This window comes from Marmota monax, unplaced genomic scaffold (genome assembly GCF_021218885.2).
Source record: "Marmota monax isolate L192 unplaced genomic scaffold, Marmota_monax_Labrador192_F-V1.1 WCK01_AAM20220418_F8-fsc00010, whole genome shotgun sequence".
NCBI lineage: Eukaryota > Metazoa > Chordata > Mammalia > Rodentia > Sciuridae > Marmota > Marmota monax.
Window position 1 is genome coordinate 24,787,925 of NW_026692321.1, and position 27,826 is coordinate 24,815,750.

Below are 27,826 nucleotides of genomic sequence, written 5' to 3' on the forward strand. Positions count from 1 at the left end.
GATTCTCAGCACCACATAAAAATAAATAATAAAGGTCCATTGACAACTAAAAACATATTTAAAAATATTTTTAGTTGGAAATGGACACAATGCCTTTATTTTGTTTAGTTTTTTTTTTTTTTTTTTTTTATGTGGTGCTGAGAATTGAACCCAGTGCCTAACTCATGCTAGGTAAGCACTCTACCACTGAGCCACAACCCCAGCCCCATGTCCATGGATTTTATTCTTCAAATTCTTGAAATAAAGAACCCGACCCCATTTCCATAGATCCCAGCTTTTGGACAGAGTTGACTATGCTTCTCCTTTGCTAGCAAAACAATAAAATTTTTTTCCTTTTTCTCAAAATCGTGTCCTCCTTATTAAATTGGCATCGGAGACAAGGACTGAGCTTTCGATTACAATTTTAGCATGATGGCAGCAATATCAACATCCAAAGTGCAAATGGTAACAATGGAAGAGTCACGATTGGTTTTGCCCAGTAGAATGTCAAGGTCAAGCTTATTGAGAAGTCAAGTTTACAGAAGACAGCAGCACTTGTAGATGCTAACCGTGAAGGAAGCATCCGGGAAAGCAGGCAGAGACAAGAAAAAATAGAGAAGTAACATGGAGAGTGAGACTAAAATATCACATTGTGGGATAAATCGTTGAAATGAATGGCAGTGTTTAGCCTGGAGAGAAAAAGGAATGCGATGATTCTCTTCAAGTATTTTTAGGACTGTCATGTGTAAGCGATAGTGAAAAAGTTCTGTGTAGCTGCAGGAAATTGAATATGTACCATTGGCTCGATGGCAGTTTCAGGGAAAAGGGTTTTGGTTCAATTTAAGGAGTAAGTTTATAGTCAAGGAGTGAAGTTGGGTAGATGTTCAGTGGGTGAAAGATTACTAAGAAGGAACAGTAGGGGTAGCGGACATTTTGACCAAGCTGACCTACCAAGAATCTTGGTGGTGGAGGCGTGTTTGAGTGATCAGACATCACCCCTAGCATGGTGGAGGCTGAGGAATCTGACATCAAGGGTTATTGGATATTATGTAGGGGCTTCTGGCTAAACGAACTAAACATGATTCTTGCTAAAACTGGACTCTTTAAGAAAGGATACAGGAATCCAAGTTTAGGACTACTCAAAGAGAGAGCTCAGAAGAGCCTGGCTAGGGTTTGGTTAGAGAGAAAATCTTTGTCACTTACATACTCAATTTGGTAACTCACATTAATTTAATTAAAGCATTACTTTCATCAAATAAGATTAAAGTTTGAGTACCAACTCTATGCCACATGAATGATTCCCTGACTGCAGTGTTGACAGAAAGATATATCACAATTAGCTGTGAAGTATGTCACAAAAATTGATTTCTACTATTAAATTACTAAAGCTTGCAAGTGATTTGCTTTAAAATCAATGATGAATGAGGATTCATTCAATGTTGTACCTAAACCACAGTCACTTTTATTCCTCTGTATTCTGTGATGCATATTTGAGTGGAAGAAATGTGTGGCTTGTTAGTCAAAGTGCCTAAAATTAATTACAACTTATATCAAATTTAAGTTACAGTCTGCAGTAAGTGACTGATACTGATCCATTATGAAAAAAAGCCTGACAAAATAGAAATGCTCACATCTGTGTGTGTTGCCTCTGGCCTCATATTTCCCTGTACATATTTTTATGTTTCTTCAAATTCTCCAGAGTCCTGTGGGAAATTGCCCTTCACGTGAATGTCGTCTGCCATAGATGATACCTTGGACAAGATCTGTTGGGTCTCCCCCCCAACCCCCGCCTTTACCAGATTGGAAGGTGTGACTTTGGAACTGGAAATACCTCCATGTGATGCTGGCACCACCATTTCCTAACTCTGCAACCTCAGGCAAGTCACTTAACCTTCAGTAACATCAGCTTCCTCAGTTGGGAAAGGAGGGTGTTGGCTTTATTGTGGGGTTATCAGGAGAGTGAGAGATAACAAATGTATATTGTTAAGTACACTTGTTTAAAAAAATGTATATGCTCAATATGGTGGTGTTCACCCTTATTTTTTTTAAAAAAATTCATTTTTCACTAACATAGTTATATTTTTATGAGGTACAGTGAGGCACTTCAATACAGGTAGACCATGTGCAATAATTAAGGTAATTGGCCTATCTATGACCGAAGCCATATATCAATTATTTGTGTTGGGAACATTCAAAATCCTCTCCATTAGCTAATTTGAAATATTCAATGTGCTGTTGTTAACCATAGTTATCCCCTTGTGCTAAAGAACATTAGAAGTTATTCCTTCTACTCAACTGCATTTCTATATCCATTAACCATATGTTCTTCTACCCCATACTCCCCACGATTCCTAGGCTCTGGTGATTACCTTTCTATTCTCTACCTTTTTTGAGGTCAATTTTAGCTTCCACCTATAAGTTAGGACATATGGTGTTTGTTTCCCTGTACCTTATTTCACTTAACATATGTCCTCCAGTTCCATACATCTTGCTGCAAATGACAGAATTTAATTCTTTTAATGGCTGAATAATATTCCATTCTGTGTGTGTATATGTATCTATGTGTTTCTATATGTATCTATATCTATATATCTAAGCTACCCTACTGACAGCATCTGAACAGAATTAGAGGTAACATTCTATTCAACTGAGTTCAGATTTCCTCCAGTAATACCAGAGCATATTCATAGTTCCAAGGAAAAATGAATTGCATCAAAAATAACTCTTTTTGAGCTATTTAATGAAGAAATATTATTTTCTGAAATATATTATTTTGCTAGTTTATTTTCATGTGATTCTTTATTATTTCGAAGCCAAGCCTAAATTTGAACACTAGATAAAATTACCAAGAAGTAAGCAGCAAAACATAGAGATGCAGAAAACATTCTTTTGATTTTTTTCTTAGATAACATTTTTAATGCTTGGCCTATATGCCAAGTGGTTGGCAATAGTGGGCCTAATTGGTGAGACTTGGAAATGATTAAAAGGCTTTGAAAAGGGTTTGACTATTTTATTTTATTTATTTATTATTATTTTTTTAAAAGCTTAAATACCTGAAGGATACTCCCTCAGATACACTTTATTAACATCAGCTGTGCACTTCCCAGTATACAATGAGTGCCCAGCAGGCAAAACAAAATGGACTTACATATACAGATAGGTGAAGTTAAAGATACACTTCTCCATAACAAGCAAACTACACACACTATATGGGAAACATATGATTTTCAGAAACTCACAAAAAAAGATCAAATATTTGCATATGAACCTTAAACATTCATGTAAATGAACTCAAAAACATAAAAAATTAATATCAGTAGTTTTTAATATGGAGTGAAGTAGAAACGATTTGTAGGGAAACAACTTTTTTGACATTATATAATTCTGTATTATTTTAATTTTAAATGATTACATAATTATTTTAAAAAACAAAAAGTTTTTAGTTAAATTAGAAAGAAAGATTAGATTGTGTCTAGGTGAACAGTATCAATCACATTCTAATAAAGGCAAAGGTTTAAATGCTAGAAATTAGTAAAATTCAGGTATGATTTTCAACCTTTCAATTTTGGACTGGGTTCTTGTTCTCCCATTTTCCCGGGTTTTATCATCATCTTTCTTAGGTGGAATTATTGTTGGCTCCAAACCAAACAACTCTTGAAGGTGTCCATAAAGATCCGAACGGTTGTAGACATGAAATTCAAAATCATTAACTGTGATGTATAATCTGGTTTCTGCCTTTGGATCATGTTGTTTCTGCTTGGGGTTATACATTTTCCACCACCGAAAAATGATAAATCCATCTTGAATTCTAATAGACATGTCTTCTGTGATGTAATAGATTTTTCCAGAAAGAATAGAGAAAGAGAAGGATCCAATATGGATATAGCCATGCTTGTACAATCTGTTAAGAACCAATGTTAAAATAAGACCAACATTCCGAGAATTATAATACGTGAGATAAATGATCCATCCACAGGACGAAATAGTAGCAACAAGGAGCCAAACGACATTGGAATTGTGTTCTGTGAGAAAATCTTCTAATTGAGTGATACTAGGAACAATACTGTCATTTTTCCTTTGATCCATTACTGAAGTTTTTCCAGAATAGCATTTAAAGGCCCTAAAATATATAGTGAAGTTTTTTTTTCAGTCTCCAAAGTTCTGTTTTTCCATCTTCTCTTCAGAAGGCCCTGCTGCAATGTTCCATCTTAACAAATCTAGGCGCCGGGCCACCGCTCCGCCGGCTCCCGCCCGCTGAGGGCCGTGGGCGGTGGCACGCGCTGGACACGCCCCCAGAGCCCGCGCCGCCCCCACGCCCGGGTCTCGCCGCCTGGCCGGCCGCCCGGTCAGCGCCCGCCGCGGCCTCCGACGCCCGGAGCCAGGGTTTGACTATTTTAATATGTGCTTTTTCTATATATTCTTATAAAATATAACCTACTTGAGCAGGCCCCACTACACTGTGGTGAAAGGTGGGACATAAGCTAATGTCCTCTCCACTGGAGTCCTGAACCATACCCAGTGCTATATGTTCTGCCAGAGGGCCATCCAAGGTGAGGCACAAGGATGTTCTTCAACAGATCACACACGGCAATGGCTAGAAATCGTAACTATGTATTCAGGTGCTACTTAGAAAGAACAAACTAATGTTTCAGTAGGGGAAGAGGTAGTTTTGGAAATCCAATGAAAGTTATTAAGAACCAGAGATTGACCTGAGGATTGCAAAACTATTCTATTGCCAAATAATTTTAGAGCCCATTGATCAGATGCCCTGACAGGGTCTGGTAATTATGTGCCTGTTTATCTATCTGCCTACATATCTATAATCTATCAGCTGTCATTATCTTCTCACCTGTCACCATCCTGTCAGTGTTACCTCATTAATTTAACCTATGTGTCAAAGTATTATTTGGAATCTAACAAACTGTTTAAAGGAGATTTATTCAGAAACTCAGCCCATTATGCCAATGTAATATTAGGAATTAAATCTAAGTAATTTTTTTCCCTATGGAGTCATGTTCAAACTAATTTATCAGACTGGGATTTGGCTTAATGGTAGAGTACTGGTCTAGCATGCACGAAGCCCTGGGTTTAAGCACCACAAACAAATAAAAACATTGATTAATTGGAATTTGTAGGCTATTTTGTCCAAGGGCCATCTCTGTGAAAAGTCATCCTCTGATGATAAAGAATAAAAAGCTTTCTGGGTAGTGTCCACACAGAGCATCCCACATGCCTTGCTGGAATGGTTAGGGCGACTTCTTTTTTGTACCCCATCGATAAACTAAATGCAGTGGAGATAAAAGTTAGGGCTTGTGACAAAGAACCCTCTATGGATTGATGTGTGACTGATTTATAAATAATAGATGACGTTTATCATCCTGCTGTCAGGTCAAAGACACTGGTAACCTCAGCAGTGAAGAAAATTGCCTGAGGGAGAGGGTCACTACTCAGGATATCATTACTTTGTCCTTTGATTTAATAATTCATTTTGTAGAAAACCAGCCATGTTATACTCTGCAGAGTTTATGGCCTGCATATGTCAAAATTGACTTTAAGCATCAGATGCAGATGATGAAATTAGGGACTTTTTTCCATAAAGTGAGGTTCATTGATTAGGACTTAAACATTCTTAGATTCCTCAGATCTTCACCTGCAGGTATAAATATAGCACTTTATACTTAAATACAATATAATTATATTAAATAATATAAGTAATATTTTTTTTTAATATCATGTAGTTAGTCTCTGGACTGGAGTTAAAGTGAGGTTCAAACTGTTAGTAATAGCCTACTTAGAAAAGATTTGAAATATTAGAACTATCAAAAGCTGGGGAGTATGTCCAAAGCTGTACATAGGAGAAAATTAATAGCATCAAAAGCTTGGAAAAGTTGAAATGAATAAATTAGATATTCAAGAAGCTACAAAAAAAAAAAAAAAAACAAACAAACCAAACAATGAAACAACATGTGAAAACTAGGATAATTTATTAATAAGGAAATAAGTAAAAATGTACTCTTTGAAAAATAAGTAACAATGTACCCTTTGAAACACTTTGAGACTTGACTTTGTCATAGGAGAGTGGGAAGCTGAAGCTCCAAACCTCAGTTTTTGTGTCCTGACGGAGGAAAATTTTGAACATTAGATTATGGGCAGGGCATCCACTTTGACCAGCAACATGCCTTTGCAACTCTTTTTTTTTTAATATTTATTTTTTAGGTGTAGATGGACACACAACACAATGCCTTTATTTATTTATTTATTTTAATGTGGTGCTGAGGATTGAACCTGGGTCCCACTTGTGCTAGCCTTTGCAACTCTTTAACAACCTGTACAGACTCTTTCAGTCTCTGGCCATCACCTGAGCTGCATGTGTCAGTGATGGAAAGTTTTGTAGAATGGAACCTGTGGGAAGAAGAAGAGTCACTGGGTGATGATGCTCTTTGGGATCTGTTCATCCCACTTGCCTGGCACCACCGCTAGATTTGAGAGAGGGCTCTTGCTTGGGTCTGAGTGCTGGTGGGTAGTGAGAGAGCAGCATGGGCTGACTGTGTGCACGAGCCCTGCCTTCCCTACATCACGAGGGGAGACTTGCCTGAGAACACTGACAAAACAGGTTGCCAGGGAACATCCACTTTTAAGTGAACTATTGTGTCCATGGAAAAAGGAAACTCACCAAGTTAGAAAAAGCATCCGGTCTCCTGCTGGCTGGAGCTGATTTGGAAGCAAGGTCTGTGTGGTACTTTAGCTTTCTTGGTGACTCTGGCATCTCTGGGTTCCTGAGGTTGCCTGGTTCTGGTTGTTGGGTGTGCTACCAAAGAGAAATTCTTGCTTTTGCAGTCAGATTGTCTGATCTGTCACTTGGGAATCAGTCCCCAGGTAAACCTTCTTACAGTCTGATAGATTTTTGGATAGGCTCCCTCCTTGTCTTCAGTCTTGTCATGTTAGCTTTGGGATTGAAATAGAACTGTACATATATAGTTAATATAAAATAAATAAATGCATAAATAACATAACTTGTATATGAAATAATATAAATAAATCATATATTTACAAGTAGCTGTCATTTCCTTTTTTCTTTTTAAAAGTGACTTCAGGCAGCACTTTATCTGGTATATGGGCAACGGAGAGTAAGACAAAGTGGCCCATGACATTATAAAGAAGTGATAAATTATAAAGAAGTTATAAAGCTAGCTCAGCTTAGTGGCCTTGTGTCAGTGACACCGAGGAGAGGTTAAAACACTTAGGTGGATTAGAATCTCTGTCCTGAGTCCTTGCTTGATGTCAAAATCTTTGCTTGTTTAAAGTACACGATTCCAGCTAGTTTGTGCTCTTCTTTTTTGGTTCTGACTTGGCTATGAAAAGGCTCAGCTTGAGCAAAAAAGAGCCCCTAATGTCCACGGAAACAGCTTCATTAACGTGACTTTTGGGACAGAACAAATTCTGGGATGCCATCTCATTATTAATCGTATTATCCCCCTTCCCATTTTCTTCTCATCATCCCCTGAAGAGTAGAACTACACAGTGGAATACATCTCACAGTCAAGCTCTGATTTGCAAATAAGGAGGTTGAGCCCCGCGGGGATTGTGCGTTGCCCGCTGTTACACATGAGTTCCTAGGACTGGGCTACAGCAAATTTCCCTGTTTTCTAGTTTTGCTTTCTTTAGATAACACTATACTGTCATCAGAGGAAAGACTTGTGAAATTGTTGCTATTCAATATGAAGTGTTTCAAGCATCCTGACCTTGCTACCCACTGATGGAGCAATGTCTGACTCTTCCAGGTGAAGTTCAGAGATACACAAAGCACATTGCATGGGAGCCATGATAATAAAATTTGTAAAGGGGTCAGAGCTGGCCAACCCTTTTATGCATCTTATTATTGTGGCCCCAGTGTACAGAGGAAATTGATTTTCTTCCAATCGCTTCCATCAAGGATATTGTATTTTTATATAAAAGCTTAGACATACTGATAGATTCCGTGAAAACATACAAGTGAACATAGTAGATAAACCTGTGCCAAACATACATTTGGTCTTTATGACTTTGTGTGTTTTCAAAGTACTTTAAAAGTAAAGTAATTTCTTTTGGGATTAGCCAGAGGATATTTTAAAATCCTCAGTGCCAAGATCTCTGCCATTCAGCTACTAACTGACAATGATCGGCAGTCCTGAATTCATTCAGTCCAAGTACAAGGGCCCTACTTTCTGCATAATGACTGGCTCGATCCTATAGTGCAAAGCCAGCAAAAATTCCCCCAAAGTTAATAGGTCATAGTCCTCTCACTGTCAAGGGGAAAAAGAGTATCCAATAACTAGTCTACTGAACTCATATACTGCTCCTAATTTATTATTTCAAAAATCATTTTCAGGTACACATGGTTTTATAGATATGTTTTATAAAATTTTCAAAGAACAGATTATTTCAAGATTTTCCCTGGTTTTCATTTGTTTTTTAATTCTTAATTTTAACTGATGCATAAAATGCAAAAATTGTACATATTGATGGGGTACCTATGTGATGTTTCAGTACATCTGTACATTGTATCTATCTACTCATTAAATATATCTATCTACTATCACTTCTTTATAATGAAAACATAAAAAATATTTTATTCTAACCTTCTGAGATATACTGTACCTAATCATGTCTATAGTTACCTACTGTGTGATAGTGCACTAGAACTTCTATTTAAACCGCAGTTTACTACCCATTGAAATACCTTTCCCATTTTCTGTTCACCTGCTCACTCTCCTTGGCCTCTGGTAACCACCATTTAACTCTAAGTTTCACTGACAGAAATTCTTTTATATTCCATATATGAGTGAAATCGAGTGGTACTTGGCTTTCTGTGCCTGACTTATTTCATGAAACATAATGATCTCCAGTTTCATCCATGCTGTCTCAAATGACAGGATTTCATTCTTCTTTTTCTTTTTAAATGGGTGAATAGTATTTCATTTTGTTTCTGTACCACAGTGTCTTTATATGTTCATTAATTAATGAACACTTAGATTATTCCCATTTATTAGCTATTGTGAATAGAGTGGAGTTAATGTAGATGTGCAGATGTTTCAAGAAGTATTCATCTAATCTATTTCATTATCTAAGGCAGTTGTCATATAATTTTTCTTCTTAGATATGTCAATATGGTGTGTTATAATACACTATGCCTTTCTAGAATAAACCTCTCTTGGTTTTCATACATCTGCATATAGAATTATATAAGCTTACCTTGAGAATGTTGTTTACAGAATTATTGTAGCACACACTATTTATACACTTATCTACCTACCACCCATTCCTCATGGATTTCTTCCCTTCTATTAAATCCCAACTTACGGGATATTACACCCATTGCTCCAGATGGTCATTTGTTTCTTAAACCAATCATCAGCAGTCACATTTCTTGCCTGATGATTGGATTAGGAATGGATACAGAATGTGTTAAGTTGCTAGAGATGTGCACTGTCCAGGAAGACATTCTTTCCAGCTCATCTCATGTAGTCATGAAGACGGTAGATAAAGATGCAAGCTCAGGGGATAAAACCAGAGGCCCAAGAGAACAAAGAACAAGAGCAATCTCCTCAGGGAGCAGACCCACAGAGTGACAAGTGGCTCACCAAAGGACTCTCTCCATTATTAGTAAGGATTCTTTGCATTTCTGTCCACCAGGATATGTAAAATAGGCACTGTCAATTAAAGATGGCTGTCTTCCGTTCCCATTCTTGTTTGAATTAACAGGAAAATTCTGTTTATTCATTTTCTTCTTCACTATTAGATGCTGGATAATGAAAGCAATAAGGAACTGCATTGTCTAAAGAGAATTTAAAAATAATAAAAAAACTGACTCAAAGTAGATCCTGCTTTCCATTGTTGCCATGTGCCAGCCATTCTGAACAATGTTAGTGGAAAAATACTCTTCTATGCCAGGACAGATAGCTCCCACTGATGTCTTTCATAATCTATCCCCCCCCCCCGCCACCTTTTGAGATGTTGTTATGTTTCCCAGGCTGGCCTTGAACTCATGATCCTCCTGCCTTGGCTTCCTGAGTAATTGGGATTACAGGTGTACTTCACTTTTGATGACAACACTGAATTACTGAATTGATTGCTGAATTAACCTTAACTGAATTAATTCAATTCACTGAATCCTGAATTCACAATGCATGGAGACTTCTTGTTTTGTGAAGTATTATTGTTTTTTTAGATTTTTTTTTAGATGTTGATGGACCTTTATTTTATTCATTTTTTTATGTTCATTAATTGATGTACACTTAGATTATTCCCATTTATTAGCTATTGTGAATAGAGTGGAGTTAATGTAGATGTGCAGATGTATCAAGAAGTATTCATCTATTTCTATTTCATTGTCTAGGCACTTTCTAGAATAAACCTCTCTTGGTTTTCATAAATCTGCATATAGAATTATATAAGCTTACCTTGAGAATGTTGTTTACAGAATTATTGTAGCACACACATAACAACATCTCAACTATGCAGTGCTGAAAATCGAACTCTAGGAGTGCTTACTTGATCTTCTGTTAGAGAGAATCTGTACCTTATAGTATATATATATGTATATATATTCCTCTTGTAAAATATATATATATATATATATATATATATATATATATATATATATATATTGTACTGGGATTGCACCAGGGACATTTAACCACTGAGCCATATCGCCAACCTCTTTTTCACTTTTTATTTTGAGACAGGTTCTCACTAATTTGCTTAGAGCCTCACTAAGCTGACCTTGAACTTTCAATCCTCCTGCCTCAGCCTCCTGAGTCACTGAAACTACAGATGTGTACCACCATGCCCAGCTAATGCTCTGTCCTTTATAGATCTCTTTGGTCACATTTGTTTGTAATTTTGTTTATTTTTCTTTACGATGATATTTGGTACTCCTTGAGGTCATGGACTTTATCTCATTAATATTTGTCTCCCTAAGATCATGCAAGTCACATGGGTTGCTCAATGAAGTGTTGTACCATGAATATATCTGTAGTCTTATTTGGCCATTCATTTCAGTGTCCTGTAATCATAGCTGTTAGGATATTGCTTTTTTGAAATACTTTGTACTGTAGTGTGGACAAGAGGAACTTAGTAAGACTTAATAGTGACATAGATCTACTTTATACCCTCAGACTGGTCATTATCTCAGTTTTTTATTTTTAAATTTTTAAATTTTTGATACCAAGGATTGAACCCAGGGGCATTTAACCACTGAGCTACATCCCCAGACCTTTTTATTTTGAGGCAGGGTCTTGCTAAGTTTGACTAGGGCCTCCCTAAGTTGATGAGGCTGGATTCAAACCTGTGATCCTTTTGCCTCAGCCTCCTGAGCCACTGGAATTACAGGCATGCACCACAGTGCCTGGCTCATCTCAATGCTTAAAGTTTCACCGTTTGGAGAGCTAGGTGCTCTCAAGTTCTTTTCAGATATTTTGTCCCCAGAATGTTTGGTTGAATACTTCTGTTGAGAATAAAGAATTCTACTAAATATACATATAACAAAAGGTTTTTGTTACAAGAAAAGTACTTTTCCAACAGAGCTTGGGATGCTATTTTCCTGTTTTATGTAAGAGACTCCACTAGATGGTACTATTACATAAGTGATCATACTTGGAACAATACATATTTTCTTCTCCATTACACAATTGTTCACTGAAATATTTTATTTCTCAACTCAACCTATGCCAGCTTGATTAATAGGGTAACTTGGTCTATGGTAGAGGAAGTAAATTGTCACCATTAAGATATATGATAAAGTTATTGCAAAACAAATGAGTAAGGTAATCAATTAGCACTTCTAGTAGTTTGTGTGCATGGAAAATTGTGAACCACAACATACTGTACTTGAAAACTAAACTCCTTTCAGAAAAACATTTTTGTGTTTATGAAAAGAGAATTACATTTGGTATGCATTTGAAATTTCCTGCTTTATGGATGGCAATTTATTGACATTTAGTGTTTACAAAGTTTTGCCAGGAAATCAACCACTAATCTGGGAAAGTCTAAACATTATTCACTATGCAATTAGAAGCAGATTTGATTTAGTGGAACAGCTACATGGAAGCCTCCTTGTAATATTTTCCATGGATTTTATGCTTTGGATCCACCTTGGAGCCACTAGGAAGCAAGGTTTTTGATACTTAAGTATTCTTGGAAGTAATTCAAGATGAACCTGCTTCATATAGGATTCACTTCATAGTTTCCTTATAACACCAATATCCAAGTTACCAAATAATGAACGTGTGGGAAATTCAAAGGCTTGAATGGAAGGCTGATTCTAACACTTGTATTAAAAGCAGAAATTATATTTATCAGTACTAAATCACTGCAATTATTTAAGTGGTGGGAAAGATACTATAAGTGATATAATGTTAGAATAAGTAAGATAATACTAATTGTTTCTTTAAGCTCTTAAATTCCTCTACTTAGGAGGTTAACCTGCTTCACGAAACTCTGGGGTGTTCATAGATAGAAAACTGGGGTTCAAGAACTTTTGAGCATGAAAATTACATCTAATTAAAGTTCAGCATTTTCTTTAATTGCAAATATAGCCGAAGAACCAAAGGTACATTATTAGTTCCTATTCTTTTTTTTTGGTCCTGGGGATTGAACTCAGGGGCACTCAACCACTGAGCCACATCCCATCCTTATTTTGTATTTTATTTAGAGACAGGATCTTACTGAGTTGCTTAGCGCCTCGCCATTGCTGAGGCTGGCTTTAATCTAGCAATCCTCCTGCCTCAGCTTCCCGAGCTGCTGGGATTATAGGCGAGCGCCTGGCTCTAGTTCCTATGCTTTTGACATTATCAGAAACCACAGATATTTTCATGTCATATTGTCACATTTGTTGCAGCCATCTAGAAATGTCTTTCTTGGTTCACCATTCTTTAAAGTCATGGTGGTTATTAGAGTCTGCTGAATTTGCTTATTAGTATATTAATAAGGAAATAATTGCATTACTCATAATAATTTATAAATAGTTAATTACTGTATTTCAGTATAATGCATGATTTAAAATCCTATACATTTTGCTTTATGTTTTTAGAGATATTATTGTGACAAAGGTTCATAAGTTTTATATGGGGCCACCAAAGGGATCCATAAAACAAAAATGTTCAGAAACCTTACTCTAAGTCATGTTTTCGGATAGGACAGTCTGGCAAAGCTAAGCATTGCTTCTCTTCCTTAAAAAAAAATTCAACAAGGTAGATAACCCTGTACAGAATCCATGATTATCCTTCCATTTAGCTACAAAAGTGTTCAAAAGGTGACTACAAATAAAAGAATATTCAGTTTCTCCAAACTTATTAGAAAATATCACTTTTAAAGTACAGAACAATAGACGTACAACTTTCTGTAGCAAGTGGGGTTGAGAATTGAAGTGTTTAAGTAAGAATCCTTTTTCTTAGTATGCCCCTCCCCAGTGCAATTCAAAGGTTGAGGGACTAGACTGATGTCAACTTCTCAATTAACTCACACGTCAGGTAACTTCCAGAAGTTCAGAAACATCAAGAAAAATTCTACTAGTAATGAAATAAAAAGTTTGTGCAGTAAAATATAATATTCTAAAAACACAAAAAGAAACTGAGACTCAAGGAAGCTGGAATAAATTATGCTAGTAATTTCACATGACTTGAATTTTGTAGAGTCATATGTAGACCGCATACCCATAGGCATTGTAATGATGATGTATGACCAAAACTTACACGTATGTTTCATCAGACATTGCCTGGAGCTCATTCCAATTGAACTGTGAGCTTTGGCAAAGATTTACGTGACTAACATGTCCAGTGTATTCAGGTGCTCTCCATTCCTTGCTAAAATACTAAAATAATGCCTGTTAGATTAAACAACATATTTAAGGGGAACTTTAAGAACTCAGGGGAGAAAAAGGGGAGATTTATGATTTTTCTACTTGTTAGAAAACACTGCAGTACGTTTTTTTTTTTTTATCTTATAAAGATCATTTTATTTATTTGCCAATTGTGAGTGATTGTGTGTTTAAAGAAAGGTTTATGGTGCTAAGGCCACCCTCAGCACAGGCCACCAGTAGAGAGGTAGAGCTTCTGGATGTGGATGATGTCCTTCATTCCAAAGGAATCCAGGCAGGAATGTCTCAGGACAAGCTGAGGCCCCTGTAATGTAGGGGCCTCCCCTAACCTGGTTCATTTACACGTGGAACGTCACCAGGTTTATTGCTAGGGTCCTGAACTCTCTCCAGATCAGCATTTTTCTTGAAGTTTCCTTCCTCAGTGTCTCCCAGGCACCCCTGTTCCTTTAGTAGTGCATCTCAGATTTGCCTATAATATATTTACTCCACTTGTTTCACTCGGTCCCTAAAATCCTGGATTACATTGATCAGATAGGGGTCTTCCATTTCTTACATAAGGTAAGTTACTTCTCCAGTTACTGGTCCTTTCTAACCCATTATTATTTATATAACATATATATATATATAATAGCAGGTTGTATACCCTCCCACATATACACACATGTGCATACATACACATGGATGTATATATAGAACGTGGCTATATACCAATGAAACAGGCCTTCTATAGTGACTTCTGGGTGTCAATCTTATTGCATTACATTAATGTTATACCATGCATCATTTTCTCTTCATGAATCCCCTTCCCCTTAATTCAGTTCTAAATGCAATGCCAGCCATCTTGTCACTGAGATTGTCGTTTTAATCTCTTAAATCCTTCAGCGTCTCCCTGTTTCTCTCTTTATTGCCAGTGCTTTAGATGCAGCCAGAATTTTGTCAGTATCAATTCCCTGTTCTCCCTGCACCTCCTAGAAATCTGTCCCTTATTTTATCTGTAAGCCATTCTTCAAATATTCTCCAATATTTCTTTTCCATAATACTCTAGAAACATGACCTCATCTCCCTGGCTTTAATCCATTCCTTTCATACCTTTTCTAAAATTTTCTTAATTATTTAGAAGGAAATATAGGCTATTTGGCCTTGAACAATTATTGTATCTCCAGTCAGTGCTAAGAATTTTGTTTGCATATAGATGAGGATTCATAATAGCAAACATTTTGAGAAAGAATTAAGCTTCTTAAATGTGTTTGTGTGGTGGCTTCTTTAGATGCAACTGGTTCTACCCCATAAAATATTTTATCAAAAACTACAAAGGTGAGCTTTGTACCTGTAATTCCAGTTACTTGGGAGGCTGAGTTAGGAGGATCCCAAGTTCAAGGCCAGCCTGGGGAACTTAGCGTGTGTGTGTGTGTGTGTCTCACTCTCTCATTCTCTTTTTCACACACACACACACACACACACACACACACACTAGGGAGGGGTGCTGGGGATGTAGTTCAGAGGCATAAAGCTGTTGGGTTTAATCTCCAGTACCTCAAAATTGTAAATAAAAATAAAAACACAACAGAACTACAAAAGTGGTTTCAGAAGCAGGAGTTATATGCTGAAGGGTTGAGTTATAAACCACATCCTGTGGATTGGCTGGTAATAAGTCATTTGTTCTTGATCTATAAACAGCTTTTCTCTGTCTAATTAGACAAATAATTTAACAAGAAAAAGATGAATTTTGGAAAAAATTTGAAACATTTATTAAAGCATATAATCTGACTGATGGCCTCACTTGGTGAACCCAATATAAGATAAAAATGTGGGACCTTTATTAAAAATAATAAAAGCTGTCACTGAAGGTAGTAAGAATGTAAAAGTTTCCCCTCTTTTCCTCAGTTTCCCTTGACCTGTCATATTGTCCTTTATTTGCTACTTAATATAGCTCTTCCTAGAGTGAAGATTCTCATAGGTGTCTGGGTCCCCAACCTGTGACTTGTGTACAAACCCATGGGCTGCCAGGGTCCTCCTGCCACCGGTACCAAACCACCCAGAAAAATTGATCTCTTTTCCTATGGGACCACTGCCTTAACCAACAATGGACAGATGAGCTCCAAGGGATTGCAGCCTCCTCCCTGAGATGCTCTAGTCACCTGGCTCAAGGGTGGGTGAGAGATTGCCCTGGCCAAGTTTCCTACTAACTCTTCTGTGGAGATGCCAGCCCTGAAAGGCAAAGGCCACTGTACTGCCCCTTCCTGAGATGGGGGCTTTTGTGCTCTTGTATTCCTGACCCTGAAGTTTCTTCATAAGCTCACCCAGACCCCCATTGGGGTGGAGGATGGCAGCAGTAGGTGTGAAAGGGGCTGGGGTGGAAGGTTGGGTGGAACCAAGAGCACCTGGGAGTTGGGAGCTCAGTAACAGAGAACTGGTAGTAAGGGTGGCTGCGGGTAGCAGGACTGCTTCTGAGCCAAGGCTTCAAATCCCCAGCACATAAAGCCAACCCCAGTTTCCAGTATGGTAGCATGTGAGCAAAACCAACGGGAATCTAATACAAAATTAAATAATACAGTTACTGAATAATTATTTGGTCAGTACAGTTTAGACACTAAATAGATATTTCCATTTTGCACACATTTTCTAAATTTAAGGATCTTTTTACAAAGGTACCACTTAGATTATTTCTGTTTAGGAAGCTGCAGTGTTTCCTATAGAATCCACAAGGAGGAGCTCTGAACCCATACAAGCTTCAGGATTTGATGTTTTCACCTCAGCATCCATGGAGAGTAGGACTGTCTTGAAGGATAATTAGTTCCAAGACAGAATTTTATCAGCTGAGTCTTGGGGGAGTGGTAATATGTAAACACTTATTAAAATGTTATGGTAGGAGGGGACACAAATCTGCATAAGTCAAATTTAGACAGATGCAAATAAAACCAAAGGCTCTCTGCCCTCTGAGATGAGTTGTTCCTTTGGTGAAGATGTATATGGTGTGGTGGATTTCTCTCCATTTCAAGAGATAGCCAGGAAAGAGTAAGGATGATTTTGCAGTGTACTAGTAGTTTTGAAAAATAGAGATATAAAGAGTGCAACTCTCAGAATCTAATATTTTTCCTAAGGCATCTTTGGGGGGAAAAAGCTATTGAATTATGCTTCCTTATATTAAGTTCTCATATCAGGAAAGCATGAACTAAAGTGTATCATGGGATGTCTTGTACAAATACATATAAACCAATGAATAAACAATATATTGTAAGCAGATAAGACAAAGCAATAGAAATGAAGACTTACAAGATATATTGAATTGTACTTTTTGTTTTTCTCCCTATTCTTTTGTATCTATAAAGCTCCTTAGTCTTTTGAGCCAGTTGGAGAAATAAAAAGCAAGGGTCAAATCAGAGCCAGGAGTACGCTGGGCAATAGCTAGTGAGATGGAAAGGCTCTATTGTCCGCTTGATCTTTCTTCTTGGTTCTCCATGCTGGTTTACGGATAAGGATGGGCTAACTTGTAAAACTTAGCCAGCTCCATTGGTATGGATAAATAGTCACAAATTCATTCACTGTATTCAGCTGAAGAATTTGGGAGAATTTTTTTTTTTTTCGTCCTTGATGTAAGATTAGTGGAATTGAACCAGAAAGGAGTTGTATTGGATGGCTTTGGTACTTTTCAAAAAAGTGTTGCGTTAGATTCATCTGACTGAAAACTAGAGACCTTTCCAGACAAAATAGCATCACCTACCCTTATGTTTCTGGAAACCAGTATTCCACTCCTTGAATTTATAGATTTGACTAATTTAAGTAACTCATATAAGTGGAATCTTGCCGTACTTATTTTTCTGTGACTGGTTTATTCCACATAGCATAATGTCCTCAAAAATCCATCTATGTTTTCACTATTTGCAGAATTTTCTTCTCTTAAATGGCGAAATAGTTTCCAATGTATGTGTATCACATGTTTTCTTTATCTGTTAGTTGATGGACATTTAGTGGGTGTCATACCACATCTTGGCTATTATGAACAATGTTACAATGAACTTGTCTAATATCTCTTGGAGATCCTGATTTCAGTTCTTTTGAATAAATGCCCAGAAGTGAGATTGAATTGCTGGATCCTATGGTTGTTGTGTTTCTAATTTTTTGAGGTGCATTGATACATTTTGCCACAGTGGCCGCACCATTTTGCTTTTCTACCAACAGTGTGCACGGATTCCAATTATTTCTCCACATCCTTCTCAACACTTATCATTTCTTTAACATCCTGACAGATGTGAAGTGGTATTTTTTTTTTCCAAATTTTTTTTAGTTGTTGATAGACCTTTATGTTATTTATTTACATGTGGTGCTGAGAATCGAACCCAGTGCCTCACACATGCCAGACAAGTGCGTTACTGCTGAGCCACAGCACCAGCCACGAAGCGGTATTTTTGGGTTTTGATTTGCATTTCCTGATGATTAGTGACATCAAATACTTGTTAGCCATTGCATGTCCTCTGAAGAAATATCTATGCAAGTCCTTTGCCCATTTAAATATTTGTTTATTATTATTTTGTTACTGAATACTAGAATTTTCTTACCTATTTTGGAGATTAACCCCTACCATCAGGTATATGATTCACAAGTATTTCTTGGATTGCCTTTTCATTCTGTTGGTCCTCTCCTTTGCTGGTCAGAAATGTTTTAGTTTAATGTAGTATTCTTTGTTTGTTTTTGTTGTTGTTGCCTGTGCTTTTGATGTCATATAAAAAATCATTGTCAAGGAGACCAATGTCAAGAAGTTTTTCCCCTATAGGTTCTTCTAAGAAGTTTTAGTTTCAGGTCTCATGTTTTAGCCTTTAATCAATTTTGAGTTGATTTTGGGGCATAAGACAGGGGTTCAATTTCATTACTTTGCATGTTGTATCCAGTTTTACCATATCATTTTTTTTTGAAGAGATTGTCCTTTCCCCATTGTGTGTTCTCAAAGCCTTTGTTGAAGATCGATTGGCTGTGTATAGGAGTATTTATTATGGGGCTCTCTATGCTGCTTCATGGCCCTCTTTATTTGTCTTTATGCTAGTACAATACTGTTTTGAATAGTGTGGCTTGTGATATGCTATTGAAGTCAGAATTGTGATGACTTCTGGTCTTGTTCTTTTCTCTCAAGATTTATTTCGATATTTGTGGTATTTTGTAGTTCCAAGGGAAGTATAGAATTATTATTATTTTATTTCTGTAAAAGTGTTATTGGGGTTTTAATAAGTATTTTGCTTGTGGAAATGATTTGGGTGGTATGGATATTTTAACAATACTGCCTTCCAGTTTATGAGCATGGGATATCTTTCCATTTATTTGTGTCTCATTAATTTCATCATTTTTATAGTTTTCAGTACACAAGTCTTTTACCTTTTAAGAAAGTTTACTCCTGAGGTATTTTATTAGTTTTGATGTTATTGTAAACAGGATTATTTTCCTAATTTTCTTTTCAGATAGTTTGTTAAGACACAACAGGTTTTTGAATGTTGGTTTTGTGTCAGGCAGTTTACTAAATTCATTTATTAGTTCTAACAAATTTTTTTGGGAGTCTTCAGGGTTTTCTATATAAAAGATCACATGTTATGTTTTGGATATGAGGTATCCCCCAAATGCTCCTGTTAATGCAGGAATATTCAGAGGTGAAATGATTAGATTATGGGAACTGTAACCTAATCAGTCCATCCTAGTTTGATAGACTGGGTGGTAAATGGGTAGGGTGGGGGCATGGCTGGAGGAGATGAATCACTGGGGGACATACCTTGGAAAGATCCATTTTCCTTGTGGCCCCTTCCTCCTCTCTCTCTGCTTTCTGAATAATAGGTCCCGAGCAGCCTTCCTTTTCTATATCCTTCTCCGTGATGTTTGGCCTTACCTCAGCCTCAGAGCTATGAGATTGGCCACCCATGGACTGAACCTCTGAAACTGTGAGCCCAAATAAGCTCTTCCTCCTCTAAGTCATTTCTATCAGATCTTCTGGTCACCACAATGGAAAGCTAACAGATACATCTTGTCATCTGCAAACAAGGACAATTTTACTTCTTCTGTTCTGATTTGAATGCCTTTTGTTCCATCACTTTTTTCTATTGTTTTGCAAGGATTTTCAGTGTTATGTTGACTAGAAGTGACAAGAGTCAGCATCCTTGCCTTGATCCTCATCATAAGGGAAAATCTACCAGTTTTTCACTGTTGAGTGTGATGTTAGCTGTGGGATTGTTACATATGATCTTAATTATGTTGAAGTACTTTCCTTCTGTTTCTAGCATGTTTACAGTTTTTACCATGACAATGTGTTGAATTTTGTCAGATGCATTTTCCACATCTTTAGAATCAATAACATGATTAATTTTTAATTCACAATGAAAATTTTAAATTAAAATGATCATCAACCTTGAAGGAAGATGCCCTTTGTGTATCTTGTGGCTTTGAGTGGTTGAGTACCTCAACTATTATGCAATTTTTTATTCCTTATTCTGTTAATACAGTGTATCATATTAGTAGATCTTTGTATGTTAACTATCATTTTATCTCAAGGACAAATCCCATTTGGTCATGGTGTGGGCCTTTTAATGTGCTGTTTGATTTAGTTTGCAAGTATTTTTATTTTTATTTTTTTGGTGGTGTCTTTGTCCATCTTAGTAAAAGATTGATGCTGCCCTCTTAGAATAAGTTTAAAAGTCTTACACCTTTTTTGTTTTGGGGGAGGAGTTTGGGAAGTATTGGCATTAATTCTTCTTTAAATATTTGGTAGAATTCACTAGTAAAGCAATTTGGTGCTGAGCTTTTCTTTGTTTAGTTGAAAATGTGTTTTTTAATTTTCAATTTTTTGGTCTTGTTTTTAATACATTCAGCCATTCTGTGCTTTTTTTTGGTAGGGGAAGAATTTCAATCCATCTGCATTGAAAGCAGTTTCGATAAGAAAGGATTCATTATTGATATTTTGTTGATTGTTTTCTATTAATCTTATAATTCTTTTGTCTGTCTTTTCCTCTCTTGCTGACTTCCTTTGCATTTTGTTGATTTTTGATATTGAAATGCTTTGGTTTCTTTCTCCCTGTTTTAGTCAGCTTTCTTCCTTCCTTCCTTCCTTCCTTCCTTCCTTCCTTCCTTCCTTTCTTTCTTTCTTTCTTGTCACTGTGACCAGAAACAATTAGAGAAGGAAAGTTTATTTTGACTTACAGTTTCAGAGGTTCAGTCCATGGGTAGCTAACTCTACAGCTATGAGCCTGAGGTGAGACAGAATATCATGGCAGCAGGTCATGGTACAAGGAAGCATCTCAGGACAGGAGTAAGCTCTGCTCACCATGGGCAACATACAAATCCCAAAGGCACTCCTCCTGTGATCTACTTCTTCCAGCTACAACTTACCTGACTTTAGTTACCACCCAGTTAATCTATATCAGTGGATTAATGCACAAATTAGGTTAGGGCTTCTCATAACACATTGATTTCACCTCTGAAATTTCTTGCATTGTCTGACACATAAGCTTTTGGGGGATGCTTAATATCTAAACCATAATAGTGATTTATATAATACTTTCTTTTATGATCATGGGGCTTATGTAATTATAAAAGTCTATTTTAAGCTAGTAATAAACAACTAAAGTTCAATTGTGCACATAAATTATACACTGCAACTTCTTCCTCCTTCAATTTATGTTATTGTCATAATTTTCATGTATTCAAATTATGTATCTTTAAAAACGTGATAGCAATTTTTAACACTTTTGTCTTTTAGCTTCTATGCTAGAATTAAATGTTCTCTACCCACCATAATTACAGTAATGTAGTAGTTTGTAATTGTTCAGGTATTTACCTTTATCAATGGGTTTCATATTTTCTTACAGTACTGCATAGTTGTTTAGTGTTACATTCAAACTTAAAGAATTCCCTCTAAAATTTCTTTATTTCTTACATTTCTTTCTTTCTAATTTTTTTTGGTAGTACTCTAGATTGAACCCAGGAGTGCTCTACTGTGATGCTACATTCACAGTTCATTTAATTTTTTGTTTTGGGACGAGGTCTTGCTAAGTTGCCAAGGTTGGCCTTGAACTTGCAATCCACCCAAGTTGCTGGGATTACAGGTATGTGCCACCATGTCTTCAAGTAGAATGGTAATGGATTTCCACAGTTTTTGTTTATGTAAGAAAATCTTTATCACACCTGCATTTTTTGGAAAGATAGTATTTTGGGTGGGCAGAATTTTCTTTTAGCACTTTGAATGTTTCATATTATTTTCTCCTGGCTTGCAAGGTTTCTGCTTAGAAACCTACTTAGTTTTATAGGTATTTTCTGTTAAGTAAGAAAATATATTGCTATTGTTCCTTTCAAATTTTTGTTGGACTTTGACAGTTTGATTGTAACGTGTCATGGTGTATATTTATTTGGGTTTCTTTAACTTTGTTGTCCTTTGGACTTCTTGGATCTGTATGTTCATTTCTTTCTCAGATTTGGGAAATATTCAACTATTCATTTTTATTTTTCATTTTAACACAGGGTCTTGTTAATTTGCCCAGGCTGGCCTCAGATTTTCAATCGTCCCGTTTCAGCCTCTCAAATAGCTGAGATTATAGGTATGCACCACAAGACCTGGCTCAGTCATATTTCTTTGACTAAACTTTCTAGTCTTTTCTTTTATCTATCTTTTTGAATTATTGTAATGTGTATATTTATCTGCTTGATGCTGATCTGCAAGTCCCTTATACTTTCTTCACATTTTCTTTTTACTTCTCTGAATTATTTCCAGTGACTTGTCTTTCAGTTTGCTGATCCTTTCTTCTGGTGTTCATCCTCTCAAGTGAATTTTTTTTGGTTCAGTTACTATGATTTCTCATAGGTAATTTTTCTTTTAAAGATTTTTTAATCTTATTAGTTATACATTACAGTAGAATGCATTTTGACACTTACACACAAATGGAGCATAAATTCTAATTTCTCTGGCTGTACATGGTACAGTGTCACTCCAGTAGTGAAATCATACATGTTCACAGGGTAATAATATCTGTCTCATTCTACTGTCCTTCCCATCCCCACAGCCCCACCCCTCCCCTCACTCTCCTCTGCACAAGTTCCTTCATTCTTCCCTACTCTCCCCACTATGGACTGGCATCCACTTCATAGGTACTTTATTTATTGAAATGCTTCCTTTGTCCTAATGTTTTTTCTTGACCTTTGACAGTTATTTTGAATTCTTTGTTAGCTGAGTCATATAACTCCATTTTTTTTATTGGTTGTTCAAAACATTACAAAGCTCTTGACATATCATATTCCATATATTTCATACATTTGATTCAAGTGGGTTTTGAACTCCCAATTTTACCCCAAATACAGATTGCAGAATCACGTCGCTTACACATCTCCATTTTTACATAATGCCCTATTAGTAACTGTTGTATTCTGCTACCTTTCCTATCCTCTACTATCTACCCTCCCCTCCCCTCCCATCTTCTCTCTCTACCCCATCTACTGTAATTCATTTCTCTCCTTGTTTATTTTCCCATTCCCCTTACAACCTCTTATATGTAATTTTGTATAACAATGAGGATCTCCCTCCATTACCATGCAATTTCCCTTTTCTCTCCCTTTTCCTCCCACCTCATGTATCTGTTTAATGTTAATCTTTTCTTCCTGCTCTTCCTCCCTGCTTTGTTCTTAGTTGCTCTCATTATATCAAAGAAGACATTTGGTATTTGTTTTTTAGGGATTGGCTAGCTTCACTAAGCATAATCTGCTCTAGTGCCATCCATTTCCCTGCAAATTCCATGATTTTGTCATTTTTTAGTGCTGTATAATACTCCATTGTGTATAAATGCCACATTTTTTTTATCCATTCATCTATTGAAGGGCATCTGGGTTGGTTCCACAGTCTAGCGATTGTGAATTGTGCTGCTATGAACATCGATGTAGCAGTATCCCTGTAGTACGCTCTTTTAAGGTCTTCAGGGAATAGTCCGAGAAGGGCAATAGCTGGGTCAAATGGTGGTTCCATTCCCAGCTTTCCAAGGAATCTCCATACTGCTTTCCAAATTGGCCGCACCAGTTTGCAGTCCCACCAGCAATGTACAAGAGTACCCTTTTCCCCACATCCTCTCCAGCACTTGTTGTTTGACTTCATAATGGCTGCCAATCTTACTGGAGTGAGATGGTATCTTAGGGTGGTTTTGATTTGCATTTCTCTGACTGCTAGTGATGGTGAGCATTTTTTCATGTACTTGTTGATTGATTATATGTCCTCCTCTGAGAAGTGTCTGTTCAGGTCTTTGGCCCATTTGTTGATTGGGTTATTTGTTTTCTTATTGTTTAATTTTTTGAGTTCTTTGTATACTCTGGATATTAGGGCTCTATCTGAAGTGTGAGGAGTAAAAATTTGTTCCCATGATGTAGGCCCCCTATTTACCTCTCTTATTGTTTCTCTTGTTGAGAAAAAACTTTTCAGTTTAAGTAAGTCCCATTTGTTGATTCTTGTTATTAACTCTTGTGCTATGGGTGTCCTATTAAGGAATTTGGAGCCCGACCCCACAATATGTAGATCGGAGCCAACTTTTTCTTCTATCAGACGTAGAGTCTCTGATTTAATATCTAGCTCCTTGATCCACTTTGAGTTAACTTTTGTGCATGGCGAGAGAAAGGGATTCAGTTTCATTTTGTTGCATATGGATTTCCAGTTTTCCCAACACCATTTGATGAAGATGCTATCCTTCCTCCATTGCATGCTTTTAGCCCCTTTATCAAATATAAGATAGTCGTAGCTTTGTGGATTAGTCTGTGTGTCCTCTATTCTGTACCATTGGTCCACCCGCCTGTTTTGGTACCAGTACCATGCTGTTTTTGTTACTATTGCTCTGTAATATAGTTTTAAATCCGGTATCGCTATACCGCCTGATTCACACTTCCTGCTTAGAATTGCTTTTGCTATTCTGGGTCTTTTATTTTTCCATATGAATTTCATGATTGCTTTATCTATTTCTACAAAAAATGCCATTGGGATTTTGATTGACATTGCATTAAACCTATAGAGAACTTTTGGTAATATCGCCATTTTGATGATGTTAGTTCTGCCTATCCATGAACAGGGTATATTTTTCCATCTTCTAAGATCTTCTTCTATTTCTCTCTTTAGGGTTCTGTAGTTTTCATTGTATAAGTCTTTCACCTCTTTTGTTAGGTTGATTCCCAAGTATTTTATTTTTTTTGAAGATATTTTGAATGGAGTGGTTGTCCTCATTTCCATTTCAGAGGATTTGTCGCTGATATACAGGAATGCCTTTGATTTATGCGTGTTGATTTTATATCCTGCCACTTTGCTGAATTCATTTATTAGCTCTAATAGTTTCTTTGTAGAGCCTTTTGGGTCTTCTAGGTATAGAATCATGTCACCTGCAAATAGTGATAATTTAAGTTCTTCCTTTCCTATTTTTATGCCTTTAATTTCTTTCGTCTGTCTAATTGCTCTGGCCAGTGTTTCGAGAACTATATAGAATAGAAGTGGTGATAGAGGGCATCCCTGTCTTGTTCCAGATTTCAGGGGGAATGCCTTCAATTTTTCTCCATTGAGAATGATGCTAGCCTGAGGCTTAGCATAGATAGCTTTTACTATGTCGAGGTAAGTTCCTGTTATTCCTAGTTTTTCTAATGTTTTGAACATAAAGGGATGCTGTACTTTGTCGAATGCTTTCTCTGCGTCTATTGAGATGATCATATGGTTCTTATCTTTAAGTCTATTGATGTGGTGAATAACATTTATTGATTTCCGTATATTGAACCATCCTTGCATCCCAGGGATGAATCCTACTTGATCATGGTGCACAATTTTTTTGATGTGCCTTTGTATCCGATTCGCCAGAATTTTATTGAGGATTTTTGCATCTAGGTTCATCAGAGATATTGGTCTGTAGTTTTCTTTCTTTGAGGTGTCTTTGTCTGGTTTCGGAATCAGGGTGATGTTGGCCTCATAGAATGAATTTGGCAGAGCTCCCTCTTTTTCTATTTCCTGAAATAGCTTGAAAAGTATTGGTATTAATTCTTCCTTAAAGGTTTTGTAAAACTCCGCTGTATACCCATCCGGTCCTGGGCTTTTCTTGGTTGGAAGTCTTTTGATTGCTTCTTCTATTTCATCTATTGATATTGGTCTGTTTAAGTTGTGAGTATCCTCCTGACTCAGTCTGGGCAAATCATATGACTTAAGGAATTTATCGATGTCTTCACTATCTTCTATTTTATTGGAATATAGGTTTTCAAAATAATTTCTAATTGTCTTCTGTATTTCTGTAGCATCTGTTGTGATATTGCCTTTTTCATCCCATATGTTAGTAATTTGAGTTCTCGCTCTTCTTCTCTTCGTTAGCATGGCTAAGGGTCTGTCGATCTTATTTATTTTTTCAAAGAACCAACTTTTAGTTTTGTTAATTTTTTCAATAGTTTCTTTTGTTTCAATTTTGTTGATTTCCGCTCTGATTTTAATTATTTCTTGCCTTCTGCTACATTTGCTGTTGTTTTGCTCTTCCTTTTCTAGGGCTTTGAGATGAAGTGTGAGCTCATTTATTTGTTGGTTTTTCCTTTTTTTGAGGAATGACCTCCAGGCGATGAATTTCCCTGTTAAAACTGCTTTCATTGTGTCTCATAGATTCCGATATGTTGTGTCTGTATTTTCATTTATCTCTAAGAATTTTTTGATTTCCTCCTTTATGTCTTCTGTAACCCATTGATCATTCAGTAACATATTGTTCATTTTCCATGTGATGTAGGATTTTTCCTTCCTTCTTTTATCATTGATTTCCAGTTTCATTCCATTATGATCAGATAAAATGCATGGGATTATCTCCGCCCCTGTATATTTACTGAGGGTTGCCCTATGGCATAATATATGGTCTATTTTTGAGAAGGATCCATGTGCTGCTGAGAAAAAAGTATATCCACTTGATGATGGTTGATATATTCTATATATGTCAGTTAAGTCTAGGTTGTTGATTGTGATATTGAGTTCTATAGTTTCTTTATTCAACTTTTGTTTGGAGGATCTGTCAAATGGTGAGAGAGGTGTGTTGAAGTCACCCATAATTATTGTGTTGTGGTCTATTTGATTCTTGAACTTGAGGAGAATTTGTTTTATGAACGTCGCAGCACCATTATTTGGTGCATAAATATTGATAATTGTTATGTCTTGTTGGTGAATGGTTCCTTTTAACAGTATATAATGTCCTTCCTTATCCCTTTTGATTGACTTAGTCTTGAAGTCGATTTTATTCGATATGAGGATGGCCACCCCTGCTTGCTTACGAGGACCGTGTGTGTGGTATATTTTTTCCCAACCTTTCACCTTCAGCCTGTGTATGTCTTTTGGAATCAGATGTGTCTTCTGGAGGCAGCATATTGTTGGATTTGTTTTTTTAATCCATGTTACCAGCCTATGTCGCTTTATTGGAGAGTTTAAGCCATTAACGTTTAGAGTTACTATTGATATATGGTTTGTACTTCCAGCCATGTTTGATTATTTATCTTCTTTTTTTTAAATTTAATTTAGTTTGTTTCTCCATGGTTAGCTTTCCCCCCGCCCTCTGTTTTTATAGAGGCACTTCCCACTGATGGTTTTGGTTATTGTTTTTCATTTCTTCCTCGTGTAGTGTTTTGCTCAAGATGCTTTGCAATGCTGGTTTTCTGGCTGCAAATTCTTTTAGCTTTTGTTTATCATGAAAGATTTTTATTTCGTTGTCGTACCTGAAACTTAATTTTGCTGGATACAGAATTCTTGGTTGGCATCCATTGTCTTTCAGTGTTTGAAATACGTTGTTCCAGGATCTTCTCGCTTTCAGCGTCTGTGATGAAAAGTCCGTTGTTAACCTTATTGGTTTACCCCTTAATGTAATCTGCCTCCTTTCTCTTGTAGCTTTTAATATTTTCTCTTTGTTCTGTATATTGGATATCTTCATAACAATGTGTCTTGGCGTTGGTCTACTGTGATTTTGTGTGCTCGGTGTCCTGTATGCATCTAAAATTTGTATATCC